General features: G+C 38.7%; 1 non-coding gene across 1 annotated transcript; it reads right to left on the bottom strand.

Annotated features, from left to right (window-relative positions):
- Window positions 1-2835: 2835 nt before the first annotated feature.
- LOC133820812 (small nucleolar RNA R71) lies at window positions 2836-2941 on the bottom strand. Its single transcript, XR_009887211.1, has one exon. It is a non-coding gene; the product is annotated as a small nucleolar RNA R71 (small nucleolar RNA).
- Between the last annotated feature and the right edge of the window lie 13075 nt (window positions 2942-16016).

Raw genomic sequence — 16016 nt, 5'->3', positions numbered from 1 at the left:
CAAATATATAAGCACATCAAATCTCATAATCACCAACATAAAATAAGTACACTTATTCTTGAACATCATTGGCAAAATAAATTCCAAGTCACAATGACATAAATCCCCAAACTAACTAACAAACTAAAAACCAGATTATAGACACAGAACAAGACCCTACAACCAAAGAGCAACACTAAATCTGAATACAAACATCAGAATCAATGTACCAAACAAAATATATTAAAATAAATCATTGCTCAAAGCAGACCCCTTCATATATAGACATATTAAAACAAATTCCTTGCTAAAAAATAGAACCAGACCCTACAATCAAAGAGCAACACTAAAGCTAAATACAAATATCAGAAACAAAGTACCAAACAAAATATATTAAAACAAATCCTTGCTCAAAACGGATCCCTTCCTATATAGACATATTAAAACAAATTCCTTGCTCAAAATAGAACCAGACCCTACAACCAAACAGCAACACTAAATCTGAATACAAATATCAGAATCAATGTACCAAACAAAATATATTAAAACAAATCCTTGCAAAAAATAGATCCCTTCATATATAGACATATTAAAACATACTCCTTGCTCAAAACATGACCAGAACCTACAACCAAAGAGCAACACAACACTAAATTTGAATACAAAGATTAGAATCAATGTACCAAAAAAAATATTTTAAAATAAATCATTGCTCAAAACAACTCCCTTCATATATAGACATATTAAAACAGATGCCTTGCTAAAAATAGAACCAGACCTTACACCCAAATAACGCAGAGAAAAAAATAACGTTATACCAAGCAAGCTTTGATAAACGAGTTTTAGGTTCGTTTATGGTCTAGTTTTTAGGGTGTTTTTCGTTAGGTTATGATTATTTTATTTCGGAATTATGTTCGTTTGTTCATGTTTCATGTTTTCCATGCTAAATTGGTAAAAAGAGTGAAAAGGAGGGAAAGTGGAACAAAATCAGGATTTTCGGGATTGATATGTGCAATTTTGGGTGCTGTTAATAGCACTACCGCTATCAAGGGAGCGCCGTAGCGCAACAAAGGACTTCGACGCATGAATGCTTTGGACTTTAGCGCCACAACGCTATAAATTCAGCGCCACAACGCTATCATGAAAAAATTAAGCAGTGCTACGGCGCTACATTAAGAGTGCTATAGCGCTAGTACACCAAATTTTGAGGTATTTTTCCACTGACAATAGCGCTACAACGCTACAAATATAGTGCTCTAGTGCTGGTGACACGATTTTCAGATTTTAGAGCACTTTTTGAAGGGCAATCTGGTCTTTTCATGTGGTAACCTTGGAGGGCTATTTAAGGGACATTTTTCTGCGATATTAGGAGGACTGGAAGTTTTATAAACCCTAGATAAAAAGAGGCTGATGTATTCTATTTTTCATATGAATTCTCAGGTTAATTTTATGAACAATTATTTGCAGTTTATTTTCATCATGGCATTTATGAACTAATTTCTTTTATCTAGGAATTAATGTAGTCACTGAGATTCTATTTAATTTTATTATGATATTCTATTGATACTTCTTCTCTATTCTAATCTATATGATGTTTGTTTAATACTAGTAAATACTTGATCACTATTTGCTTGATTTAATGGTTTTGATTCAAAATTCGAAATATGAGAATTGAATATGCTATCATTGTATAGACATAGGGTGCATATTTGACGAAAGTACCTATATGACTTGTGTAGTAATTAGGTTTCCATGTTTAATGCCTTTTATATGTTCAAGTTTATCACAGAAATGTAGAAAACCTGCATATAAATTGACATCTTATATCTTGAAAAAGAATAGGAATCGATTATATTAACCTGCTATTAGAATAGAAAGAAGAGATTTAGAATTGATTATTAAAATTAATAGAATGAACAGTTGATGAAATTAATTCCTAGGTTGTTTTTATTATTGATACTTAAGTAGTGATTCATTGCTTTGTTTCCAGTTCTTAAATTTTGGTTCATAGTTTATAGGATTTCTTTTATTTTTAATTGTTCACTTAAATTCTAATTAACCAAATAGAATTCGAAAATCAATTAGTGGTACTTGGGAGATAGTCTCTGTGGGACGATATCCTTATTTCGAAATTTACTACTTGACACGACTATGTATACTTGCGTACAAAAAATTCAGATCAAGTTTTTGGTGCCATTGCCGGGGACTTATTCCATAATCACGGTTATTGTTATGTGTTATAATTTGATTATTTTATTTAATTTCTGTTAACATTTATTTGGATCAAGGTTCTATTGTGTTTCAGAACTTGTTGGTATATGCGAAGCAATAGAAAAAAGGAGATTATATCAATAGATCGGGAAATTGAAAGAACGCGCAGACAAAATCGGAAAATAAAGAAGAGATTGGATTTTACCATGGCTGAAAATTTGGGAAATGGTGCTAATAATGGTCAAGGGGCTGCAGAGGTTCCAAGGGAGCAAGGAGCAAGAACATTAAGAGATTATGTACTTCCTGCTGTTACAGGAGTGCATTCATGCATTAGACCTCCAACCATTGCTGCCAACAATTTTGAGATAAAGCCAGCCATCCTTCAAATGGTCCAAACAACTGTTCAGTTTGGAGGAATGCCAACGGAGGACCCCAATTTACACATAGCTAATTTTTTGGAGTTCTGTGCTACGTTCAAGATGAACGGGGTGAATGATGATGCTATAAGACTAAGGTTATTCCCATTTTCACTGAGGGATAAGGTGAAGAGTTGGCTGATATCTGTACAGGTGAATTCTATCACTACATGGGAGGAGTTAGCTCAGAAATTCCTAGCGAAATTCTTCCCTCCAGCAAAGGCTGCAAAGTCAAGGGGTGAGATTAATAACTTTTATCAGTTGGATGGAGAATCACTGTATGATTCTTGGGAGCGCTTTAAGGAGTTGTTAAGGAAGTGTCCACACCATGGAATAGACAAGTGGATGCTGGTGCATAATTTTTATAATGGGTTGAATGGAACCACGAGGACAAGTATAGATGCCGCGGCAGGAGGTGCCTTTATGAGTAAGAGTGCTAATGAGGCATATGAGCTATTAGAGGAGATGGCGATGAATAATTACCAATGGCTAACTAAAAGGGGACAACCAAAGAAGATGGTTGGAATGATGGAATTGGATGCTATATCCATGCTTACAGCTCAAGTTGCAGCCTTGACAAAGCAACTACAAAAGACTACACTCCCATCTCAAGCTATGCAAGTTCAAAACCTTTGTGAAGTGTGTGGTACAAACCATCAACCAAACCATTGCCCTTCTATAGATATGAATAATATGCCCATGGAAGAAGTACAAGCTATAGGAAATTTTCCGAGACAACCTAATAACCCCAATTCCATGACCTATACCCTAGCTTGAAAGAACCATCCTAATTTTTCCTGGTCTAACAACCAAAACACTCTCCAACCTTATCTTCCACCTCAGCCACCATATCAACCTACCGAAAATAGGCTACCATATCCACAGCAATATGCACACCAAAATCTTCCACCTAGCTATTATCAACCACAAAATAGACCACCTCACCAAATGCCAATGAAACCAGCTGAAACCCAACCTGATGTACTTAACCAATTCATGACTGAAACTAGGGCATCCATAAGAAGTTTAGAGACTCAAATAGGGCAATTGGCTACTTTAATGACTAATAGAGCTCAAGGAAATTTGCCTAGCACTACAGAAGTTAATCCTAAAGAACAGTGTCAAGCTATTACTTTGAGGAGTGGAACGAGTTATGAAGGGCCAAAGAAGAATCAGTTGGAAGAAGAAGAAGATCAGAAGGGAAATACTCAAGGTAAAGAGGAACATAAGTTTAATGATGAAAAGGTTACTGAGGGCCTTAAGAAAGAAGAGGAGACCCCACCAGTGAGCATTGACCACCATGTTAAAATTCCATATCCACAAAGGCTTCGCAAGCATAATTTGGATAAGCAGTTTGCATAGAATTCAAACTACAAAATAGTGGCGTTAACGGAAGAATGTAGTGCGATTTTGCAAAGGAAACTTCCTCAAAAGTTACGAGATCCTAGGAGTTTTACTATTCCATGCATGATTGGGAAGTTTGAATGTAAGCATGCACTTTGTGATTTGGGGGCAAGTATTAATTTAATGCCTTTGTCAGTATTCCGTAAAATTGGTTTGGGGGAAGCTAGGCCAACCACAGTAACATTGCAGCTGGCTGATAGATCTGTGAAGCATCCACGAGGTATTATAGAAGATGTATTGGTAAAGGTGGATAAGTTTATATTTCCAGCTGATTTTATAGTTCTTGATATGGAGGAGGATGAAAATGTTCCTATTATTTTGGGGAGACCCTTTTTAGCAACTGGGCAAGCATTGATAGATCTGCAAAAAGGAGAGTTAAAGCTAAGAGTTCAAGGGGAAGAAGTGGTCTTTAATGTATTTAAGGCTATGACTTATCCTAAAACAAGTGATAGTTGTTTCGCAGTTGATGTGGTAGAAGAAGTAGTAGGAAGAAAAGAAGTAATTGAGGATCCTCTTGAAATAAGCCTTATAGTTGATGATGTAGATGGTGAGGCAAATGAAGAAATGATGAGTTATTTGAAGTGGATAAAATCATCTGAGCCATGGAGCCATAAGAAATGTGAAGAATTGGGTGAGGGATTGGAAAGACCATTACCATCGATTGTGAAGCCACCTGTTTTAGAACTGAAAGTTTTACCCGACCATCTCCGTTATGCTTATCTTGGTGAAAAAGAGACTCTTCCGGTTATAGTTTCATCACTTCTTTCGGAGGAAGAAAAGGAGAAGTTGTTGAGGGTGTTGAGGGCTCATAAAACTGCTATAGAGTGGACTCTGGCTGATATAAGAGGAATTAGCCCATCAACAGTTATGCATAGAATTCTCATGGAAGATGATGTAAGACCGACTATTGATGCTCAACGAAGACTTAATCCGACAATGAAAGAAGTGGTGAGAAAAGAGATTTTGAAATGGTTAGATGCTGGAGTGATTTACCCTATTTCTGATAGTATATGGGTGAGTCCAGTACAAGTAGTACCTAAGAAGGGTGGTATGACGGTGGTGAAGAATGAAAGTAATGAACTGATTCCAACAAGGAATGTGATGGGTTGGAGGATCTGTATAAACTATCGGAAGTTAAACAAGGCAACTAGGAAAAATCATTTTGCTTTGCCTTTTATTGATCAAATGTTGGATAGGTTGGCGAGGCATAACTACTATTGTTTTTTAGATGGGTACTCAGGCTATCACCAGATTGTAATTGCACCGGAAGATCAAGAGAAGACAACGTTTACATGTCCTTATGGAACTTTTGCTTTTAGATGAATGCCATTCGGGTTATGTAATGCACCAGCCACGTTTCAACGGTGTATGATGGCAATATTTTCTGACATGGTTGAGAAGGGGATTGAAATTTTTATGGATGATTTTTCGGTTTATGGGTCCTCTTTTGACATGTGTTTGACTAATTTGGAGCTGGTGTTGAGGAGGTGTGAAGAGCCGCATTTGGTGCTTAATTGGGAAAAGTGCCACTTTATGGTAAAGGAGGGAATTGTATTGGGGCACAAGATTTCTAAGAAAGGCATTGAAGTGGATAGGGCAAAAATTTCAACGATAGAGAATTTTCCACCACCGGTCTCAGTAAAAAGAGTACGGAGTTTCTTAGGTCATGCATGATTTTATAGGAGGTTTATCAAAGATTTCTCCAAAGTTTTGAAGCCATTTTCCACTTTGTTAATGAATGGGGTTACGTTCGATTTTGATGAGAAGTGTCAACAAGCTTTTAGGATACTTAAGGAGAAATTAATCTCGGCACCTATAGTTGTCGCGCCTCAATAGGATTTTCCATTTGAACTGATGTGTGACGCCAGTGATTTTGCGGTTGGGGCAGTGTTGGGACAAAGAGTTGACAAGGTCTTTAGATCGATTTATTATGCAAGTTGTACCTTGAATGATGCTAAAATGAATTACGCAACTACAGAAAAGGAGTTGTTGGCCATAATGTTCGCCTTTGATAAATTTCGGCCATACTTGATTGGGAATAAGGTGATTGTTTACACGGACCATTCTGTGATAAAGTATCCTATGACCAAGAAAGATTCTAAGCCTCGTCTTATTCGGTGGATTTTGTTGTTACAAGAATTTGATGTGGAAATAAAGGATACGAAGGGTATTGAGAATTTGGTGGCTGATTACTTGTCTAGATTGGAAGTTGATGAGGATTCTCATGATAAAGAAATTCAGATTAATGATGCTTTTCCTGATGAGCAGCTGTTTGAAGTAAGTGCTTGCAAGGATGTTCCATGGTTTGTAGACTATGTTAATTATTTGGCTGCTAAGGTTATACCTCCCGAGATGACAAGACAACAACTAAAGAAATTTTATTCGGAGGTGAAGCATTATTATTGGGAGGAGCCTATTCTGTATAAACATTGCCCTAATCAAGTTATTAGGAGATGTGTGCCCGAAGAGATGATGGTGTCTATCTTAACTCACTGTCATAGTTTGCATTGCGACAGTCATTTTGGCAGAACAAGAACAGCAGCAAAAGTTTTGCAAATTGGGTTTTATTGGCCTACATTATTTAAAGATGCTAATGATTTTGTTAAAAGTTGTGATCGTTGTCAACGGATTGAGAATATATCCAGAAGAGATCAAATGCCAATGACTGGAATTTTGGAAGTTGAGTTATTTGACGTATGGGGGACAGACTTTATGGGACCTTTCCCATCATCGTATAATAATAAATATATTTTGCTTGTGGTAGATTATGTTTCTAAATGGGTAGAAGCCGCAGCAACGCCTACTTATGATGGGAAGGAAGTACTTAAATTCCTTCATAAAAATACCTTTACTCGATTTGGCACCCCCAGAGCAATTATTAGTGATCGGGGAAGTCATTTTTGCAATAAGTGGTTCACTGCTTTGTGTGCTCGCTATGGTGTTCATCATCGAAAGGCATTATTCTATCACCCAATTGCTAATGACCAAGCTGAAGTGTCGAATAGGGAAATAAAAGGTATTTTAGAAAAGACAGTAAATACTTCGAGGAAGGATTGGTCAAAGAAGCTCGATGATTCACTGTGGGCATATCGCACTGCATTCAAAACTCCAATTGGTATGTCACCCTATCGATTGGTGTTTGGTAAGGCTTGTCATTTACCGGTGGAACTGGAGCATAGAGCTTATTGGGGTGTGAAAAAGTTAAATGTTGATCTCTTCATGGCGGGGCAGAATAGGCTTATGGAGTTAAATGAGCTTGAAGAATTCCGAAATGAAGCTTATGAGAATGCGAAGATCTATAAGGAGAAGTCAAAGGCCTTTCATGATAAGCGAATATTGAGGAAGGATTTTCAACCAGGGGATAAAGTCTTGCTATTTAATTCCAGACTTAATTTTTCCTGGTAAATTAAAGTCGCGATGGTCAGGGTCGTACACAATAGTTGTGTCACTTCCTTATGGAGCAGTGCAAGTTCATAGTGAGAAAACATGACATTTTAAGGTGAATGGTCATAGGTTGAAGCATTATTTGGAGGGTCCCGTGGAAAAATGCAAGTCCGTGGTGATGTTGGAGCCAATTTGATCTGAAAATAAATAAGAGTCCGGCTAAAAGATGTTAAAGACAGCACTTTGAGGAGGCATTCCTCAGTTTATTTATTTTTCTTTTATATTTGAACAAAACATTTTTTTTTGATGTTTTTTTTTTGTATTTATTTGGTTTGGAACAATGTTTAGGGAATTTGTTTTAGTTTTTATGTTTATTTTTGATGTATTGTGTGAATCGTGAAAATCGTGAAAAAACACAAGAGCTTTTACGAAAAAAATTAGAAAAATGATGATTGGAGGTGCAGTAGCGCTATAACGCTAATAAGAGGGCGCTATGGCGATTATCCAAGAAAAAATGGGATATTTTGAACGGTCATTGGCACTACAGCCCAATTTCTAGAGAAGAAAAAAAGAATTTTGAAGTTACCAGCACTACAGCGCTGGTCTCGTAGCTCTACAGCACTGGTTCTAGAGGAAAAGCCCATAATTGGTTAATAATGCTACAACGCTATACATGTAGCGCTACAACGCTCTGTCCAGAATTTTTTAAAAACCCAGGGGGTTTCGGATTTCAGTTCATTCAGCCTATTTTTTTTTCTTGTTCTTCTCGTGTTCTCTCTCCCAAGGCCTCCCTAGATCTTCCATTGTAGTTTTTACCCAGAAAATTTCACCATACATTCTCCCTTTTTCTTTCATTTTATCTTCTGTCTTAGCCTTTTTATCCTTCCCTTGATTTCTTTATTCTTAAGCCCATTCCAATTTCCCAATTCAGTTTTTGAAAATCTAGAAATTCAGAGTTTTAATTTATTGTTGAAGTTCGAAATTTTCAAGGGGTTATACTCATTCAAGCACAAGGGAGTCCATTTCAAGGGTTAGTAAGTATTTCCATACCCTCTTATTCTTAGATTTTTGATACATTTGGGATTGGATTGCATTGTTGATTGTTGTTGGTGGATTGATTTTTGGGCTGTGATTTGGGGTATTTGGTTATTGTGTTTGTGAGGTTGAGAATCTTGAGTGGTTGTGAAGAGGAAAAGTGTTTAATTTAAGGGGAGGTGCTGTTAAAATTTTTGTATCTTGGGTTGGTGATAGTGTGGATACCGGCTCCAAAAAGTAGAGTGGGTAGGAATAAGGATAAAGGGAAAGGACAAGCATCTGCTTCTCAAACAAGAGATGATACTGTAGAGCCAGAATATGATGAAACTAGATTTATTAATTTTCAAGCTCAAGAGCGTTATGAGAAATTTGTTAGAAAACCCTTAATTCCTGAGCGTGAGGTAGATTATCAGTCTGACCATTTTCATCATCAGATTTTTGAGTTAGTTAAAGCAAATATTTTGGCTAGGAAGTGGGAAGATTTTGTGAAAAAGTTGGCACAGGCAAATGTTTCATTGGTGTATGAGTTTTACGCCAATCTACAGAATAAACACAATGATATCGTTTTTGTTCGAGGTAAGTACGTGCCTTTTACTGCAGAGGCCATTAATAAGGTATTTAAGGTCCCACACATAAAACAAGAGGAGAAGGAATACACTAAGTTTTTGAAGGGATATATAGATTATACTGTTGTGGCTGACAAATTATGTTTTGAAGGTGCTCCTTGGACCTTATCTGGCTCTTTACCAAAAAGTATAGCGTTTTGTCAGCTGAATGTTGAAGCCAAATTTTGGGCCTTCTTTGTTTGTGCTCGATTCATGCCAGCTAAGTCATGTGTCTAACATGACTAGGGATCGAGTACTTCTCATGTATGCTTTGATGACAGGGAGGACTATAAATTTGGGTTCATGGATTAAGGATAATATTGAGTTCATTGAAAAGGGTCATACTACTGGAGGTTTGGTCCATGGATCTGTCATCACCATGTTATGTCTTAAGGCTGGAGTTCCAGAGTTTGTAACTGATATATATCAGTCGTTGCAGCAGCCTTTATCGATTATTCTGATGAAGGACTATCCCAAGCCTGTTTTATATGTGCCACAAGCTAGGAAAACAGGGAAACGTCGTGTTGAAGCCGAGGTGGAAGAAGAGACTGATCCAGTGCTGCAGGGCGGTAATAGTGACCAGTGCATGCAGCAGGTCAGTGATAAGTTGGATTATTTTATCCAACAAAATCAATATATGATTCAACAACAGCACATGATGAAGCAGTATATGGGTCAAAGGTACGAATATGAGGTAAATCATGTGGCTCGTTTGAACAATTTGGTGAGTCGGTGGTCCTTAAATGAATCGGATCAAACTTATTTTGCGCCACCACCACCATATCCATCGTATTCTCCATTCTCCTCTCCGCTTCCACATCCGTCATTTGCTGGTTTTCCAGGGCCTCAGCCTCCATAGTCTCAATGTAGAGTCCAAGAACTTTACTTAGCTAGTTATTTAGTAGTATTATAGTATGTTTAGTATTATCTATGTAACTGTGGATTTTTGGTTCAGACCGGGAATTATTTGGACACTCATAGTAGTACTTATAGATTTTCTAAGTTTAATCTATAGTTTAAGAATATTAAGTATAACCTAAGGTTTGATTAATGTGACTGATATTAAGGATTATATTTATTATATTATAAGGTCTAGACATCAACCAATAGGATTTTAAGCACATGTTATGAATGGTGATTAAGGATTAAAGATTTTTGAGGATTTAATTTAATAAGGAGTAAAGTTTGAATGTTATAGGGTCAGTCAGCAGCTTTGAATACGTTGAGGGCTTAATCAAGGCTGTTTACTCCATTCAAACTTAGCTAAAAATGTGTAATTTCGTGTTTAATTATTCAGCGTGTGCCGATATATCGCAGCTATAGGGGACGATATATTGCAGCACGTAAATACGGAAAACACAAAACGATGCACGGTCGCCTCAGGCATACTGGCCCAGGCGATATATCGCCTATAGAAGGCGATATATCGCCTCCTCCAGTATGTTTTCAAACGTTTTTGAATTCATTTCCTTTCAGCCATTCAAACTCCTTCAACAGTCCAGCATCTTTTGAACGAGTCTTCAGCCTCTGCTGAACGATTATTCAAATGATTTTCACCTAAAAAGCCATTATTTTTATTCAAGTAAAATCAAGATACTTTCATTCCCAAACTCTATAAATAGGACCTAGTACCCAGCCACTATTCACCTTTTGCTCTATGTTAAGAAGCTGCTAGTGTTAAGTGAGTGTGAGAGTGTAAACACCTGGTTTGGGAAAACTATAAGCTTAAACATCATAAGCTTATCAAACACTTTGGGAAGTGAGTTCTATAGTATTTCAGTGGAGGTGTAGATTGGTCTTTCAAGTCTTTGAGGTAACCAAAACTCTAGTTCCTTTCTGTATTATGTTATTTTCTTTCTCATAGTCTTCTACTCAATCTCTAACCTTAATCTTCATTTTGGTTAGGGAATCTAAGTTCTTGAGCACATAAGTTCGGTAAGCGTGTTTCTCAAATGGTTTAGTCTTTCCATCTCTTTCATTTCATCTCCTTTCTTTAGACTCACTCTTTCTTATGGTTTTAGGAGTGTTCCAAAAAGTCCCAACTCAGTCCATTATATCCCGGTAACTTTGGTAAGGAAAATAGGCTAGAATCAATATGTTATGTGCTTATGTTATCTATATGTTTTATGTTATTAATGTGTTATGATATGTATGTATGTTTGTAGGCTTGGGCATATGACCCATATGACTAACAAGACCCCAAATGGATTATGGGCATATGACCTACTTAGCTAGTAGGACCCCACTAATTCCATGGGCATATGCTTGTTTAGTCTATGGGACCCCAAGTAATAATGGCCATTATAATAAGTGTATGTTATATGTATTATGTTAAGTTTTTATGTTTCCTATGAAATTATGTATATGACTATGTGTTAGATTTTCCTTGCTGGGCATTAGGCTCATTCCTTTCTGTTTTTATGTGCAGGAAAATAAGCTTTAGAGGCGGTAAGATTCGTGACGCTTAGAGGATGTGTATCGATGGTGAATGGAGTCAAGGGGCCGAGCGTTATTCGATTCGAGGATGTAGTCTCATTTTATGTTTTTATGGTTTTATGTGTATTTTCCGCTCCAATTATGTAATGTCTTTTATTTAAAATCATCTTTTGTTTTTAAAGACAATGGGATCCCATATCCTTATTAGAATTTTATTTATTTGTAAGTAACTCTTATTTTACAAGTTACTAAATAAAATTGTGGTATTTTCGTAAAAATGTAAGTTTATGTATAGTTTTGTTAATGGTCCAAATAGTCTAGATTAGTGGGTCATTACAGTTGGTATCAGAGAAACGGTTCCTTCGCATGAAGTTCTCCTCGATACACACGCTCGAAGCTCCGAATCTGACCGCCAAGTAAGTGTTTAAGTTACAAGTTACTTTATCTATGTGTATAGCTAACAACTTTAGTGTTTATGTTTCAGTTAAGAATGAACGGAGCCTTAACCTACCAAGATATCCGAGCCATTAAGGCCTTAAAAAGAATAAGGGAGCCAAGAAACACCGTAGGAGCCCTTGAAAGGATCACTAGAAGATTGCTTTTGTTTCACCAAGAGATAGGTGGCCTTCAAGAGGCTAAACAAATAATGCTAAGATCAACAGAACAATATGTATTAGTAATTAGGTTGTTTAAGGATTTTCATTCTGTAATAGCAGCCTTAGAAGAAATATGGGAAGAAATGTGTGAGGAGGATGAATTGCCTTTAGCAATGAGATACTATTTCCTCTTAGTTAGGTTTACCGCAAAATTTGAGTTTCAGTTCACAAATGAGCAAAAGAATAGGATTCTCACCAAATAGATGATGATATACTAGATGACGGATCAGATGTAGAAGATCCCGATTTTTAGATTAGTAGCTTTTATTTTTTTTATTTACTTTTGATTGTAATAAGTGAAATTGTTTTTCCAAATGAATAAACATGCTATTTGAATATCATGTGTGAGTTTGATTTTTATTTCGCAATCATAATAAATACTAAATAGAATGAATAATGACTAAGTTCGGTGAGGGTGGATACAAATCAATGAACCTAGTTTCCTTATTGAGAGTTAGGGGGCCATAGTAGTGGGAACGATTTTACTGATCCCAGCCCTCCCTCAATATGGTTAACTTTGGAACAAAGATAAGTTTCGAGCCTGAGAATTAAGTCATATAGGATGATTAGAAACACACTTAGAAAATAAAGATGACTTGTTTTTCTAAGTATAGAAACCCACTCTAATAATAAATAAAGACCTATATAATTTTTCATAAGAAGTCATAATAAATAGGTCCGAGATATGTTTGTTTTAGAATAAGTTTTTGCCTTAGAGCCTATTAGGAAAAGTTCTAACATGTTTCTTTCAACTATTAGAACTCTGCTACGATGTCTCTCCGAAGATCCGCACGCGCCAACGGAAACGCCGCTAACGATGTTCCAGTGACCAATGCGATCCCAACAGTTCGCCAAAGGGGAGTACATGCTACTACTCGCCACAACGCGCCGGCACAGCCAGCTGACAACACTGCAGAGATTGCCAGACTGCGACAGCAAGTCGAGGAACTTCTGCAGCAACAACGCCAACAGGCTCAATCTCAGCCTCAGCCTCCGCCACAGCCGCAGCCGCAGCCACAGCCACAGCAAATGGCCCCAGCACCCCAACAAGTTGGTCCGTATGGGGGATGGCCTATGACGAATTACGCTCCATATCCTGTACAACACATGGAGCCAGGGTATGAGAGGTTCCGTAAGCAGCACGCTCCGAACTTCGAAGGGACTATGGACCCCTTTGAAGCAGAAGAATGGCTAAGGAATGTGGAGCCGATCCTAGCCCACATGAACCTCAGTAATGCTGACCGCATATCCTGCGTCTCGTCTTTACTCAAGAAAGATGCCAGGATATGGTGGGATTTGGTCCAGCAATCCCACGATGTTGCCACCATGACGTGGACCCGACTTGTGGAGCTCTTCCACAAGAAGTACTACAATTCAGCGGTACTTGCTACGAGAGTTGAGGAGCTCACCAATCTGAAGCAAGGGAATTTAACAGTGGCGGAATATGCTCGTCAGTTTGACCGCTTAGCCAAGTTCGCGGCAGAGTTAGTTCCAACCGATTTTCTGAGGGTGAACAAATTCGTGAGAGGACTCCGACCAAAGATCGAGATGGGGGTGAAGCTAGCGAACCCGGGAAACACTTCATATGCCGATGTTCTTGAGACGGCAATAGAAGTAGAAAGGTTGCAGGCCAACGTGAGCAAAGAAGAAGCCAGCAAGCCTGAACCCAGACAGCAGAGCCAACCCCAGGCCAGTCGGAACAACAATCAGTCTAGCAATGGTGGCAACAATCAGTCCAACAACAACGGTAACAGACAGAAGAGAAGGCATCCTGACAACAAGCAAGCCGACAACAATAAAAGGGCACGACCAAATAATGGGGGAAATAGGTCGGGCTACGTGGAATATCCGCCATGTGCCAAATGTCAGAAGAAGCATCCCGGAGAATGCCGTGCCAACACCAAGGAGTGTTTCAACTGTGGTCAAGAAGGGCATCGTAAAAGAGACTGTCCTCAGCAAAAACCAGAAGGGAAGAAGGACGAAAAGATGGTTCCTGCTCGGGTTTTTGCTTTAACCCAAGGAGAGGCAGATGCTAGCAACAAGGTGGTCACAGGTCAGGTTTCTATCCTCAATAACTTATGTCATGTATTATTTGATTCGGGTGCCACTCATTCGTATTTTTCGTTACGAATGATAGAAAAACTAGACAAACCTAGTGAAAGATTTAGAACTAGGTTTGCAACCAAGTTGACTTCGGTCAAAGTAGTTCTATCATCATGAATAGTACGAGGCGTACCGATCAAGATTGAGGACATAGAACTAGAAGGAGACCTGATAGAGCTGGTGATCAAAGGCTTCGACGTCATACTAGGCATGGATTGGCTAGCACGGCATGGCACAATGATCGACTGCAAACGCAAGAAGGTGATGTTCGAGACTCCTGACGGCCAGAAACTGTGCTTCATGGGACAAGCTTCAGGACGACGCACCCCGTTAATGTCATCTCTCAAAGCTCAGAGAATGATGGAGAAAGGATGCCAAGCGTTCTTAGCCAGCATCACGAATGTGGAGAAGGAGACATCACTCAAAGTTGGAGATGTTCGGGTTATACAAGAATTTCCAGAAGTTTTCCCCGATGACTTGCCAGGATTGCCGCCAAATCGAGAAATAGACTTCACGATAGAATTAGTACCAGGCACCGAGCCTATCTCTAAGGCACCATATCGGATGGCACCTACGGAACTCAAGGAGTTACAGACGCAGCTACAAGAACTCCTAGACTTGGGTTTCATTAGGCCAAGCCATTCACCATGGGGAGCTCCGGTACTATTCGTGAAGAAGAAGGACGGAAGTATGCACATGTGCATAGACTACCGTGAGCTGAATAAAGTAACAATTAAGAACAAATACCCGCTACCTCGGATTGATGATTTGTTTGATCAACTCCGAGGTGCGACCGTATTTTCTAAGATCGATTTACGGTCCGGGTATCATCAGCTCAAAGTAAAGGGAAAAGATATCCCTAAGACAGCCTTTAGGACTCGTTATGGACATTATGAGTTCTTGGTTATGTCTTTTGGTCTTACTAACGCGCCAGCCGCGTTCATGGACTTAATGAATAGGGTCTTCAAAGACTACTTGGATAAATTCGTCGTTGTGTTCATCGACGACATTTTAATTTACTCCAAGGATGAAGTAGAGCACGAGGAACACTTGAGGACGATTTTGACGCGATTGAAGGAGCACTAACTCTACGCGAAGTTCAAGAAATGCGAGTTTTGGCTCTCACAAGTGGCGTTCCTCGGGCACATCATACCGAAAGACGGAGTTGCAGTGGATCCATCAAAGGTAGAGGTCGTGAAGGATTGGCCTAGACCAAAGAACGCGTCGGAAGTAAGAAGCTTCTTAGGGCTAGCAGGTTACTATAGAAAGTTTGTAGAGGGCTTTTCTAAGATAGCCACTCCACTCACCAACCTGACCCGGAAGCAACAAAAGTTTAACTGGAATGATAAGTGTAAGGAAAGCTTCCAGTTGCTTAAGGATAAGCTTTGCTCAACACCAGTACTTAGTGTCCCAACACCCAACGACAAGTTCGTTGTCTACTGTGATGCATCAAAGTTAGGATTGGGATGCGTACTGATGCAAAATGACAAGGTGATAGCCTACGCCTCACGTCAGTTAAAGGAGTATGAACAACGCTATCCAACTCACGATATGGAGTTGGCAGCGGTGGTCTTTGCATTAAAAATCTGGCGCAATTATCTTTACGGAGAACGGTGCGAGATTTATACGGACCACAAAAGTTTAAAATACTTCTTTACTCAGAAGGAGCTTAACATGAGGCAGCGCCGGTGGTTGGAATTAGTAAAGGATTACGACTGCGAAATCCTATACCACCCGGGGAAGGCAAACGTAGTTGCCGATGCACTTAGCCGAAAAGGTTATGGGAA

This window comes from Humulus lupulus, chromosome 2 (genome assembly GCF_963169125.1).
Source record: "Humulus lupulus chromosome 2, drHumLupu1.1, whole genome shotgun sequence".
Classification (NCBI taxonomy): Eukaryota; Viridiplantae; Streptophyta; class Magnoliopsida; order Rosales; family Cannabaceae; genus Humulus; species Humulus lupulus.
The sequence above is the reverse complement of the archived record's forward strand: the minus strand, read 5'-3'. Positions and strand labels throughout refer to the sequence as shown.